At 48.6% G+C, this 13892-nt stretch overlaps 1 long non-coding RNA gene across 1 annotated transcript; it reads right to left on the bottom strand.

Moving 5' to 3' along the window:
* Positions 1-4005: 4005 nt before the first annotated feature.
* Positions 4006-8297, bottom strand: LOC121046391. The gene is made up of 2 exons (XR_005798137.2): positions 8167-8297; positions 4006-4961 (listed from the first exon to the last, which is right to left on the bottom strand). It is a non-coding gene; the product is annotated as an uncharacterized LOC121046391 (long non-coding RNA).
* Positions 8298-13892: the final 5595 nt, after the last annotated feature.

The following is a 13892-nucleotide window of genomic DNA, read 5'->3' as shown; positions in this document are numbered from 1 at the left end:
CATTTTGGTGAGTTCATGCAAACGTGCCAACCAAAAAAAAAAAAAAACAATTTGTTGAGGGTCTCGCGGACCCCCATTTGAGAACCACTGGTGTATATTATAAGTTCAAAGGTTCGTCGATTGGTTCGAACCAGTCGAACCCCGAAAGGTCGACCTAAAAATCCGGTTTGACAAATGTTAGCGACACCCCTAGTTATGGCTGGCTTGGCAGAGGTTCTCGCATATTCAGATCAAGCTCCTACCTAACGTCTGCAAATAACGGCCATCTTTATAATGTGGAATGCACGTTGCGGAAGCTTTGTGGAGAGAAGCTCCTCCCGCGAGTGCGCGTGATGCGTCCGTTTCAAATCCCTCCGCAGTCGAAAGAATAGTTCGAAGGAAACGCCCCTTGATCCGCAACTTGTCTCCGACCCCCACTTTTTAAGAAAGCGACCTTTGTATTCATCGGAGGGGGAACCGAGCCCCTGAAAGCCTTTCTATCCATCGGAGGGGGAACCTAACCTCCGAAAGTCTTATTTGTTTCCATCAAAAACTCTAATCTCCGTCTCGTGGCTTCCTCAACACTAAATTAAAGTCGAAAGATAAGGCAAATATTTACAGGAAGGCAAAACCCTCCTCCTGCGTTGGCCGCGACGTCACGAAGGCGATGGGACGCTATTGGATGTGGAGGTGGCAGAGGGGTGTATGAACCCCTTCGCGGGGCATTTGCCGCTACCTTCTTGACCTGTGTACAAACGCTATCATCATCATCCCACAAGGGTACAGTTTGTTTATGCCCGCAAATCTAAAAATGGTAAGGGTGCAGGCGAGCTGGTGAATGTTAACCATGTTGAATAAACCTGGGACTGGGGCAGAAATGTCTCAGGTTTATTCAACATGGCTAAAAATGGTATTGTAGCATAAATATTGGCAAAAAAAGAAAATGTTTTCGACGAGTATTTTTTTGGGGGGACATGCCACCCTCCAGGTAGGAAAAAAAATTTTTTTTTTAGGTTTAAATGAAAATCTAGCTCAACTCGTGAAGGTTGTTCCTAAGCTTCCACTTGTCCAGTCCTAAGCTCAGTTAACTTTAATTTACGGTAACTATACGTATGTATGAACTAGAGCCTGAGAACGTCTAGCGATACATGTAGTGGCAAGTAAAGGACATTTGACGCGAAATTAAACCTAGATATGCTCAGCTATACCTAATTGTAGATACTTATAAATATTCTTGTTCAGTATCCTTTTTTCAGTATCAAAATTAAACGAAACAAAAACTTCGAATGATAAGCATCCACATTTTAATATTAAAATTGTACTAAAATGTCGATATCAACATTCACAAAGTTCTCGTTTATTTTTGAATACACCAGAGACACTCACCACGCGCTTTAAAGACGATTTTCTCCTAAGCGCGTTGCTGCGCTGCGGCAAAGCGAGGATCGCGGGATTGCAGTGTCGACTCCCGCAGGTATTGCTTCTCCGCAATGTACCGGTGCTCGGTAAGAAGTGCACTCAACGGGGCTAATCCGCCGCGATCAACACTTCGAAAATTACCAGTATTGCAGTTCCCTCGAAGCGAATATCGAATAGCGTATTAACATAGAATGTGTTTTATCAGCCGAATCTCATGAAAATCTGTAACGTACTGTACTGTACCAAAAAAAAAAAAAAAAAAAAAAACCCAAACTTATTAGGTACGGTCCGCCATGATTTACTTGCACCTGTGCAGAAAAGTGTAGCGCAGTGGAGAAAATTGCAGGGCAATGTGAAAGAGTGGCCGGCAAATCGAATGATCCCTCACCCTCAGTATATGCCCGTAGGGAACCATTAAAGAGGGAAGTCCCTGGCAGGACTTGAACTCGCCAGCTTGAGATGGTGAGCAAAGTGCTTTACCGACTGAACTATCAAAAAGAAATGCGTTTGTCCTCGCATGCAAGAGCACGAGCTTTCCATCTCGGTACCTATTACGAAGGAAAGTATGGCAATTTCAGGGGTGGTCCATTTTGATAAATTCCTCTTTGCCTGCGCCTTGCTGCGCCAACACACAAATTTCTCCAAACTGCCCCCCAAAAGAGCTAATCAATCCCTAAACAAATCTTTTTTTTTTTTTTCTCTTTTTTTTTTTAGGAATGGTGTTTGGCTGTCAATCTGGTAGGTGTGGCGTTTTCGACTGAGAGCCCGGTGGAAAATAGCCATCACAATCCGATCCAGTCTTCGAGCTAAGTGGCATTATTGGGCATTATTGTGTTGCGACCCTTGTCATAAAGGCCACTGCTAAGTCCTGAAAATAAGCAAACGTAATTCTTTTGCTTTTTTTTTTTTTTTTTCTGTTTGCGCGTAGTAAGTTAGAGACTTCATAGTAGAAATCCGCTCGGACGCTCGTTCACCGGCAGACCAGCGGTATCAACACCGAACACGTGGTTCTCTTTTCGTTCGCGCGGTCGTTGCTTGTTGCGAATAACGAAAAGGAAAAAGCCTGACAGCGCACAAGCTCATGCTGACAACTCGCATGACAAGTGCCGTGCGTTGCTGAAAAGGGCGGAAGAGGCCATTGGTGTAGGACTGAAATGCCAAAGCTTGGAAAAAGTGGAAGGTGGCCAAATTATGGTGGCTCAAACCGATGCCACTTTGTCACACGCTCTTTGTGAGCTGGGCGAACTGGATTATACGTATAAGAAATGCAAAAAGCATTGAGTTGATGCTTTTTTTTTCTCTCTTTATTTGTGTTTTGTAGCCATAGAGTCAAAAGGCAAGAAGTATTAAGTAATATTTTTGTTTTCGTCTGTGAAGGAGGTAGAGAAGCCCGACATGCTGCTTCGGAAGGCATAAAAGAATGCCCTGGGACTGCCGGAATGTGCAGCTACTAAAGGCTACTTTAGTTGGGAGTACACAACACTTTTGAGGAGCTGGTCAACGCCCAGATTGAAGCGCAAATCAGAAGACTTGGAGGAACAGAGAGCGGTCGCTGGCTACTCGACAAGCTGGTGTTGGCGAACCCGGACGCCGCCTCCTTACGACAACAGATCGAGCTGGGCGATCATAGTCGAGCTGGTGTTCGAAGAAGTAGAATTACGAGGAACATAAACCCATCACGGGACGCGGAAAGGCGTATGGCAAGGTCCGAAGCCCTCGCTCGGACCTGGGATAGCCGACCAGGCACCCTCTACGTCGACGCCGCGGGACCTGTTGCTGGGGGGGTGGCCACGGCAGCCGTGGCTACCTCGGACGGGAGCAAGTTCGTAACGGAAGCATCCTTCAGAATGGCTTGTGTTACGGAAGCCGAAGTGGTGGCCGTCGCACTGGCCATCACTTGCAACCCAAAAGCAACTATAATATCGGACTCTCAGGGCGCCGTTCGCAACTTCGCCGCGGGTTCCGCGGGGGAGGTGGCGGCCGGACTACTGAGAAGGCACCCCCCGCAGGCGGTTTACATTGGTCTCCTGGTCATATGGGGCATCCAGGAAATGAGGCGGCTCACGCCGCGACCTGAGATTCTCTTCCGAGCCGGAGCTCTATTCCTGCCGCAGGCGTGGAGGACAGGTGGTCGTACTCCAGACGTCTACTGGACGTCCGACTAGCACGTAAGAAATTTCCAGCACCGCATAAGTCCCTAAGCAAGGAAGGCGAACACACCCTTTGACGGCTAAAGACGGATACATTTCTCACCCCAGACAAGCTATACACCTGGTACCCGGACAGATACGCGTGGGCAGCCTGCGCGTGGTACGGGTGGCAAGAGGCAAACACACACCACATGGTGTGGGTCTGCAAGAAGAACGAAGAGACTTCACAATGTGAAGCAAGCAAAAGGAGCGGCATGCGGCGCTCGCAAGCGAGGACCTGGTTCAGCAACAGATGCTAATCCGGCGGGCCAGGGCGGCGCAAGCAAATGGAGTCCTGGAATAGGGTCATATACAGATAACTTGTACTTCTTCTCTATCTCTTTCGACCCATAACCCCTTCCGCTCTCTCCTGCCTTTGTGCAATAAGAATGTTTTGAACAACAACAACAGCCACACGATAATTGTCATCCTTTTATTTGTGGAGTGCAAAGAAATAGCTTTAAATTAACTGCATCCATGCGAAATTTCACGCACGGCGCCCCCTGCGTGCTATCCCGTGCAGATGCGCGCGGAGCTAGCTTTGGCAGACTTGCAGCCCCACGTGCTTGCCCACACGAGTACAGACACGACAGCGGGCGGGTATGTCGCGCTTGCAATTGGGTATATATAGGTATGTTTTGATAGAAGTCGCGATACACGTAACTCCGATATATTTTGGCACGACTAATTGTAATACTATCTTCAGTGCAATGCTGGAGTACCTTTGACAAATCCTGTACGTCGCTGCCCCCTAGACATAAACTTTGGGGTACACTACGCGGATGGCTGCAGACCGCTCTCTTGTTCCTTTACGAGCCGCCACTGATTGTATCGAGGAAAAGTGCGCACTTTAGGAAAAAAAAGAACGAAGAGAGTTCGCCGGAAAGCCAAGTTGGAGCTGTGTCTCATGTACCTAAGGACGCCGTGCGGTAGTGCGCCGATCCTGCACACAACACGAGGCGCGTCTCGCTGGCAGCAACGTCGCGTCGACTGGGTCGACTGGCCGGCCTCAACTGCGGTAGTAGAAGACGGCTGGACACCTGTGTCCCTTGAGGGAGCGGGCAAAGGCCATGACGGTCATCTTGTCCGTGACCAGCTTGGACCAGTTGTTGCGCAGCCGGTTCTGCAGCCTGGTCTCCTGGGGCGACTCGGAGCTTCCGCTGTCTGCCGGCGGCGCCTCCTCAGCCTCGGGATGCCCTGCTGGGGCCCCCGGGGGCTCTGTCCGTGCCTGCTCCTGGGGCTGCGGCCCGCAGGAGAGCGCCTCGAACACAACCCGGTTGCTGGACCGCGCCCTGCTCCCCGCCCGGTGGCTCTTGGCGTCGGGCAGGCGCGGGGGCACGCCCGGCTTTTTACGTCGGATGGCCATCGCCCGGCCTGCGTGAGACCCCGACCCTAATTTGGCTGCTCGAACTCTAAAAATGAAGAGAAAAAAAAAAACGAAATGGGAAGTATTTTGGTTATATGTCGGACAATAGCGAGTTTTAGTAGACCGTGTTTCCCCCTCCGCTCAGCCCCTCCGCTACCCGGAACTCTACAGCCAAGGTCATCGGCGCGCAGGCGCAGTGGTGGTTTCTTCGTTGCGGAGGGGAAAACACGGTCCACTAAAACTCGCTAATATTGTCGGGGGTATACGTTTTTGGGGAGGTAAACTTCCGTGGCAATCGTTTATGCGCCGAGACTCATGCCGCGAAGCTCCGTCGAGAACGCCATTGGTTGTTGTTAGGGTCATATGATCCATACTAAAGTGGCAACAACAACCAATGGCGTCGAGAACGCCATTGGTTGTTGTTATGGTCATATGATCCAATTGGTTACCCGGATTCTCAATCGGATTAAATTTATTCTGGGGCAGGCATGTACACGTTACCAAAAAGTAACTCGTTACTAGTTTATAAAGTAACTAAATACGTGAATCGTTACCGCTTCTCAAAAGGAACGCGTTACGTCACCTCCAAAGTACCGAGATACTTTTTTCGTTACTTTGACGGCCAAATACAAAACTGCTTTTGTTTTCTGGTTTGTTGTCTGTTTTTTAGTAGTCGCTGCATTAATTAAGCAGTAGTGGCTGCCTCTCGAAGTTTTCATCAGTTACGTTTCCTTGAGAATACATCTCCGGCGACGCTGAAGAGTCGTTCTACTGACGCGCTCTAAGAAACGGCGGTGTTGTGCTTCAAGAAGAGCTGGTGAATCTGGGATTCCCCTTTCTCTTTTGTTCTCTCTGCACCTAAAGCTCCAAGTTGACAAGGGGTTCTCAGCCTTCCCGTGTTGGCAGCAACCTCCGGGTTTGCATTCGATCTGTGCACGATTCTAGAAGGTTCAACCAACAAAGCTTATTGTGTTCGCTGGATGAAGGACATTCCCAGCTGTAGAGTTCGACTGACGTGTTCAGCGATTAACGCTGCTACACTGTCATACTGTTTAGTTTTTTTGTTCGGGTTGCCCATCTGTCTTTGTCGCAATAGACGCACACTCGGGTCACAATTAAAACGATGCTGTATAAACGGTGTTGTAGACATTACTCTTCGAAAACAACGAAATACCGTTCCTCGTTACTTGACCTTACAAGTGTAACTAAGCACGTTGCTTCTTTCCTTTATTAAAAAAAATAGCTAAATACGTTACTCGTTACCGAGTAACTAGGTAGAAGGAACTCGTTACTATAGTCCGTTGCAACTTAAAAATGTAGGACGAGGGAAAGCAAGGCCGGGGAGGGGGAAGCAGACGGAACGCTGGACAAGAGAGGGGGAAACCTCTTCTCTTGAGTGTTCCGTCTGCTTCCTCCTCCCCGACCTTCCTTTCCCTTGCCTTACCTTCTTGAGTTTGTTACGTACATGTCTGTTCTGGGGAGGGGGGATAGGATAGCTGTTTGCCAACGAGGTGTTTGCGTAGAAAAATATGCCGGGAGGTCGGACTCATGTGTACCGAGTCAACTAAATCCAGTAAATATTTCAGACGGTGGTCAGGTGACAATCACGCTAATGACGTTACGTGACCACTGCCCGCTAAATTTGGATGGTACTGCGAAATATGTTGCGTGTGACGGTTATTCGTGCCGCTTTCTTGTAACGATGGACGGTGCCTCCACAGAGCCACTCGAGGTGCATGCATGTGCTTTGCACGATGTACGGGGAAAACTTTTTCCGGAAACGACCGCAGCTCACAGGTAAGCGGAAGCGCGAATTTTGTTGAGGAACGTTCTTGAGAAAACCGGTAGCAGAGACACAAGAGAGTTAACGAAGCAGAGAGGAAAACATAGGGTGCTGGTTTTCAATCTAATATCAACTTTGGAGACTGTTGTGTTAGACGGGGAGCAAGGACAAGACTATTCTCTGTCGAGCAGACAAAGTTAATTTCTTGTCATCTTCGAGCCCGCATACTTAGAGTGAGTTGTCTTCGCTCTCTAAAGTATTTTTCATGATTTCTTTCTTCTTAAAGTACCGGAACTCATACTCATTATTGTGCCATCGCGCGAGATGGCATATGTCATGATAGAGGCCTGAAGAAAATTAAACAGCAGAGTATAGCGGCAGCTCGGTTTAGTGCTGCGGGGCGGGATTGTACGGGGCACGCGTGCTTCGTTAATTTTCGCGTTTGTTCTCTTTTAGAGCTAAAACACGCAAAACCCGTAAAAGAAAGCATCATATTTTTTTTATTTTTTTTTTTGCAATGAGTTTCTATTAGGATTAACTGCTCTCAAGATTAAACTATTATCGCATTAAAATTGATTCAAATGTGCATGTTATGCATGATTCAAAATAAGTTTCCTTGGAAGGCTGTTTTTATTTTCGGTAAGTCACACACACCAGCACACAAGCACAACACACACACACGCGCACGCACGCACGCATACGACACACAGACACAAACGCACGCATATACAGAAACAAAGTATCGATTCGGTGCCTCCTCGTCATCTGAGCGGACAAGAAATGGAGTCACGAGGCCATATAGCCTTTGCGTCAATCCGGCCCACCAAATCTCCTCCAAGTTACACGGTCATCAGCACGAGTTGCGAGTAAATCACCTTAGCGTCTACCAAGAGTCCCAGTTTTGACGGAGTGAAAGGAATCTGGTGAAGGTGTCGTCAGCCCGTGTTCCCGAGTAAAGGCGGGTTCACAGAGCACCGATTTCTTACTTTGCATTAAATTACCAGAGCTGACGTCCTCACGACGTGATTGACCGAAACATCCGTGCTTTTCTACGAAACAGTTGAAGGAGTATAGCCTTGCGCATGCGACATTCGAGGCACGGATGTTCCGGTAACTTATGATAACGTAACGTCACAAAAACGTAACCAAACGCTCCTGTGGGAATGGGCTTTATTGCAAACATCTATGGCATCCAGTGAACACACCCTATACGGTGATCGAACCGGCATTACACTGTCAGCTGGCCGCAGCGTGCACGCGTCTCCCCGGCGCTGCCAGGAAGGAACTGAGACATTCCCGGGCCACACTTCACGCCGCTGGAACTTTTTTTAGACGTGGGAGGCGCGTGGCTCCGCGTACCCGACGAACATTAATCGCGGCTAGCGTCCGATGCCCGCGAAGCGTAAGAAGAAGGGCTAAGCGAGGCTCACCTGAGGCGAATGCGCTGGACGAGTAGGCCTAGACGCGGACCGGGAAGTGACGCGGAGCAGGAACCCTGGGCCCAGATCGGGCCCGCAGCCAGCGAAGACCACTGGGAGCCCTTCCAAAAAAAGCACTCCCCGGGGTCCGTTTGGGAGCCCGCCGGATTCGCTCTCCAGATGGCCGACGGAGGGGAGCGACATTTGTTTTTCTCGCCCCGACGCGGAAGGAGCGCTCCTCTCGGGGCCCGGGGTTTCGACCAGTGGCCCAGCCACCACGGGGGGTCGGCGGGATGCTCGGCTCGATCTTCCACGCGCCGGCTACGGAGGCTGCTTCTCGATCTGCTTCGGGCGTGGATGTCGAGCCGAAAGGTTCGTTGGAATGAAAGAGATCGGCATATACGCGTGGTACTGTATACTTAGAGACCTCTATTTGTTTGGCCATACTTGCCAGGGAAAGGTAGGAGTAAAACGGAAAACGTAATGGAGGAATATAGTGATTTACGCACTGGTGCACGCATCCGGATTCAGTCCTACGCACGCACCCGCAAAAGTGTTTTGGGCTAAAGCCATTTTGATGCAGTGAAGTTATTTCTTCTAAATTATTTCCGCATTATATCAACAACAAAAAGAAAGGGGGAGGGGGTTGCTTGACACAAAAATGAATAAAGTTCTCTTCTGTTTTTTTGTGTTTTTTCTTGTTTGGGGGGGGGGGGGGGGGCTTTGTTTTGCGAGCGTTTCATATATGTGGATAAATCATGCCGTGGCGTGTTTTCTATGGATGCATTCTATGGATGCACACGGACGCATGTGACACTTGTGGCTCCTGACGTGATTGGAGATTGTTTCCTGATAATGCGAAATATACAAAAGTTTAGACCGCGAGGATGAGGTGCTTAAGAAATCGGTATAGACCAGGGGCATCAATAGCCAGGAGGGTTCTTGAAGTTAAAGCTGCACTTGACTCAGCTAAAATGTAGTTAGTTTAGAAATCCGCCAAGTGGCAACGCTCGCAACTACAGTACCCTTGGCCGTGCAGGAGCCCTTGACGTCACGAGTGCGGTAATCACTGGCCGATTTTGAAGCGAGAGGAGACAACATAGATCATTTCGTTTTTTATTTGAATTTATTTACTACAGACTAAGCGAGCCCAAAACCTATGGAAAAGACCATTTGAATAATTTTTGGCCGGCATTAATTCCTCGATAATTAACTTTTTTTTTAATCGTAGTCCCACGGTTTCTTTTTGCTTAGATGAGATTCAAAATGAATAAGTGACCATGAGACTCTTTCATAGTCACCTGTTTATTAAATTGAGATTCGATGTATGGATGTCTAACGAGTCCAAAGCCGGGGTCCCACTGCTCATACCATCATACAAAAGACAGTCTGCAAAAACGAACCTCGGAGAATCCGAAGTTCGAATGCCGCGGGCCAAGATTCTCCTTGAACTCACTGCCGTGCGGCATTCGAAGCACGGATCTCGCGGTGACTCGCCTTCGAATTTTTATGGAGGCTGTCTTAAATGTTCGAGTTGAAAAATTCGATGGTGGACTTTAAGGCACGATATTTCGTGTCGTTGGATATTCAGACCGGTTAGCGATTCCGTCTCGATTGAATCTTTTGTCTCGTTGGATATACAGACTTCTTCAACGTTACTTCTCGTTCAAACCTTCCCTCTCGTTAGATATTCTGTCTCCATTTGACCTTCCGTCTAGTCGGATGCTCAGACCCGTTGGACATTCCGTCTGAATTAAAACTTTTGTCACGTTGGATATACATATTTTTTTTTTATATTCCAGCCAGTTCAAACTTTCAACCTGCTAGATATTTCCTTTCTATTTGATCTTCCGTCTCATTGGACGTTCAGACCCGCTGGACATTCCGTGTCGATTGGAACTTTTGTCTCGTTGGATATGCATACTAGTTCGATATTTTATCTAATTCAAACCTACGATCTCGTTGGACATTCCGTCTGAATTAAAACTTTTGTCACGTTGGATATACATATTTTTTTTTTTTTTTTATATTCCAGCCAGTTCAAACTTTCAACCTGCTGGATATTTCCTTTCTATTTGTCCTTCCGTCTCATTGGACGTTCAGACCCGCTGGACGTTCCGTGTCGATTGGAACTTTTGTCTCGTTGGATATGCATACTAGTTCGATATTTCATCTAATTAAAACCTTCGATCTCGTTGGATAATTGATTTTTTACTTGAACTTCCGTTTCGTTGGATGCTCAGACTTCATTGGATATGCAAACTTGTGTGATATTCCATCTCCTTCAAACCTTCCATCTAGTTGGATATTTCTTCTCTCTTTGAACTTCCGTCTCGTTGGATGTTTAGACCCGTTGTACATTCCGTCTCGATTGAACCTTTTGTCTCTTTTGCCTCGCATCTGCTCTGTTCTGTTTCGATCTCTTGGAATTTGTGGACGCCAATATGTACGTACTACGTCCTTAGCGTGTCACTGCACGCGTATGTATACTCTGAATGGCCTTACTCAGTGGGCACAGAATAATGGTTTAAGGTTTTCCGATTGACACGAAAATCGTTGTCCGAGGCACGGCCAGAATTTTATCTTGGGAGCAAAGGTCCAGGAAAAAACAGAGCAGAGATTCCTGCTAATTAAATTTTAGCATAAGCTGCGCACCGCACCTTTGAAAGCTTAATGTAAGTTTCATTCAGCATTCCGGTATTCCTTAACAACTGACGGGCATTGTGCGGTGTATAATGCGAACCACTACTAAGGGTTTATTGAGCGCTGGTCCACTAAAAATTGTACTCTCGATTAAATCAATACAGTATGACTGGTCAAGGCCATCGAGAATGCGACCCTTGGATACCGTTCATCACGCTGAAAATTTTGTACCTGTGCCTTACTTTCGAGTACGAAGCCTATATTACTGCGCGCACAGCTGACCAAGGCAGCGCGCCCTTGGCCTCGATTCTCTCGCCGGCGCTCGCAGTGTGCGGACGGTAGGACGGCAGGCTCCGATGGAGCAGTGATAACGGCCCCCGCTGGCCGCGGTTTTTCTGCAAGTAATGACTATAAGATAATTCTGCCCCTTCTGCCTTCTGAAGCAGTCACACTCAACTCTTTATTACTGCATTGCGACGTTACCGGCAGACCGTATCGGATTGACGATTTCTGAGAAGCCTTCGAACGACTGGAACTTCTGGGCGACGTGGCGTCATTCGGCGCCTACCAGATGAATCATGTGTGGCTAGCCACCTTCCATTCAACGAAAGCCAAGGACCGCCTCCTCGCGTCGCAGGAACTGCCCATCAAAGGCAAGCGGTGCGTCCTGATTGATCCGAAAAATTCGGAGATTCGCCTGAAGATTCACTGGCTCCCTTACCATGTATCCGACGACACGGTTCGCCGAGCCCTGGAAAAGTACGGCAAAGTGCATGAGGTAGTCCGCGCGATGTGGCGGGCCCAAGGATTCCAAGGCGTGCAGTCTACGACTAGGCTAGTCCGGATAACGCTGAAGGAGGGCGTAACCAAAGAGCGCATCCCTCACCAGCTCCGCTTCTTCGGCGGCACGGCCCACGTCTCGGTGCCCGGTCGCGCCCCGCTATGCCTCCGATGCGAGCAGACGGGGCATATATCAGGAGGGACTGCCGCATTCCTCGCTGTGAGGTCTATCACCGGTTCGGCCACACCAAGGCGGACTGCGTCAGGTCGTACGCAGCGGCCACGGCCGGCCCGCGTTTCGTCGAGAACTCCGACCTGGTGATGGATGAAGGGGAGGCGGAACAAGCTGCCAGCGCAGACACCCATGAGAGCACCGTACCCGGGACATCGAGGGCCGGTGGACTGCCTGAAGCCGCCACCGGGACCCCGTCTCCTGAAGTCGAGCGCCCTTTAGACGCTCCTTCGGAGACGTCCCGGCGCAGCGACAAGGCGAGGCCCGCAACCGAGACCGAGGCCACGGAGGAGCCGACCATTGACGTGGCAATGCAGCACAGGTCGGTACAGAACTTTGTGACGCTGGTCGACTCGGCCCAGGACGCTGAAGGAATGGAAGTAGCAACTACCTCAAGCAAGCGACACCTCGAGCAAGAGAACAGTGCCGAGGAAGAGCTTGTCGGTGAACCGGTCCAACAACGCTGGAAAGCCAACTCGACGAAGCCCGGACGGCTAAGGCCGCCCAAGTCACGGACCCCTTCGGACAACCGAGATGAAAAGGCCTCTTAGCGGGTCAACCGTCCGAACTTTCTTCAGCGTCAAAAAGGGTCGCACCTCAAATGTTACGGTATGCGCGGTTTTCTCGTTCCCCTCTCTGGCTCGTAGTTTCGTGTGGGTGGGTTTTGGGGTCGTGTCACTTACATGCTCACGATGGGACAGTTAAAATTTGTAACATTTAATTGTGTTAGTCTGATAGATCGTAAACGAAAGCAATGGGTCTTAAATGAGCTGCTGAGGCAAAATGCAGATATTGTGTTTTTGCAAGAAACGAAGCTTGCCAGCAGCTCACAGGTGCAAGAAATGGTTTGCTTTCTGGAGCGACACTTCAGCTTATTTCATTCAAACGCTATCGCTCATAGCGGAGGGGCGGCTATTCTTATCCGTAAAAAAAGTGCTTTCAGTATCCTACCAGAGTGGGAAAGTGCTAAGAACGGCCGGATCTGCGCAGTGGAACTGCTGTTTCATCGCGAACTGTACACAGTAGTCTGTGTTCACGCCCCCGATTCGCCCGTCGACCGTAAATCTTTTTTTATTAGTCTGCGGCAATACTTAGACACGCCGGCCAACACGATACTAGCGGGTGATTTTAACTGTGTCTTAAATGCAGGAGACTGTTCAAACGGGTATAAAACCGACTCCAGCCTTGGAGAGCTAAGGAAACTCTTACGGGACTTTGACCTTCAGGACGTAACAGAGACGGTGATGGCACCGACCCCCGGCTATACCCATTGGCAGGGAAATTGTCATTCGCGTCTGGATCGAGTGTACGCGACAAGTGAATGTCTGACAAGTGCCAAAGCATACGCGGTCACCCCCGTTGCATTCTCTGATCACGCATTGGTATCGGTTAGGTTAAATAGAACCAAACCCAAAGCAAAAAAAAAAAAAATACTCCGGGTGGAGTACATGGAAAATGAATGAGAGTTTGCTTGAGGATGAGCCACTTGTTGAAAAAATTAAGGAAGTTGTTCGTGAAACAAACAAAGCTTGCGCAGTCGACGCAGTTAGTTAAGAACTTTTTAAAGAAGAAGCAAAATAATTATATTTAGGTACAGCCAAGATAAAGCTGCACGCACGCGAGCAGAGAAGCGCACATTAGAAGAGACCCTTTCCATTTTGATTCGCGAAGAAAACTTAAGTCCTGGCCAGTTCACCAGTGATATTCGTGAGTGCAAAGCGAAACTGCTTACAATTCTGGAGAAGGAATATCAAGGTGCAATGGTCCGATGTCGACTGCACTCCTTGAATCAAGAGGAAGAGCCGGTAAAAATTTTCAAAACTAAAGAACGTCACCACATTCGTAAGAATAAAATAACATCACTACAAACCGAGGACAAGATCGTTTCAGAGCAGAGCGATATTGAAAAGGAACTTGTGGACACGTTCTCAGAGCTGCTAAGTGAGCGTAAACATCCCGACGAAACAACTTTAGAGAAGTTTCTTCAAGTAATGCATGAAATTCCTCGTGACATCTCGGAAAAAATAAACGGGGAAATCACATACGCGGAAATAGAAGCCGCGATTAAAGAACTGAAACCTGG

Source organism: Ixodes scapularis, unplaced genomic scaffold (assembly GCF_016920785.2).
Source record: "Ixodes scapularis isolate PalLabHiFi unplaced genomic scaffold, ASM1692078v2 PGA_scaffold1__304_contigs__length_218370807, whole genome shotgun sequence".
Classification (NCBI taxonomy): domain Eukaryota; kingdom Metazoa; phylum Arthropoda; class Arachnida; order Ixodida; family Ixodidae; genus Ixodes; species Ixodes scapularis.
Note: the sequence above shows the minus strand (reverse complement) of the source record. Positions and strands in the feature narration are given on the sequence as shown.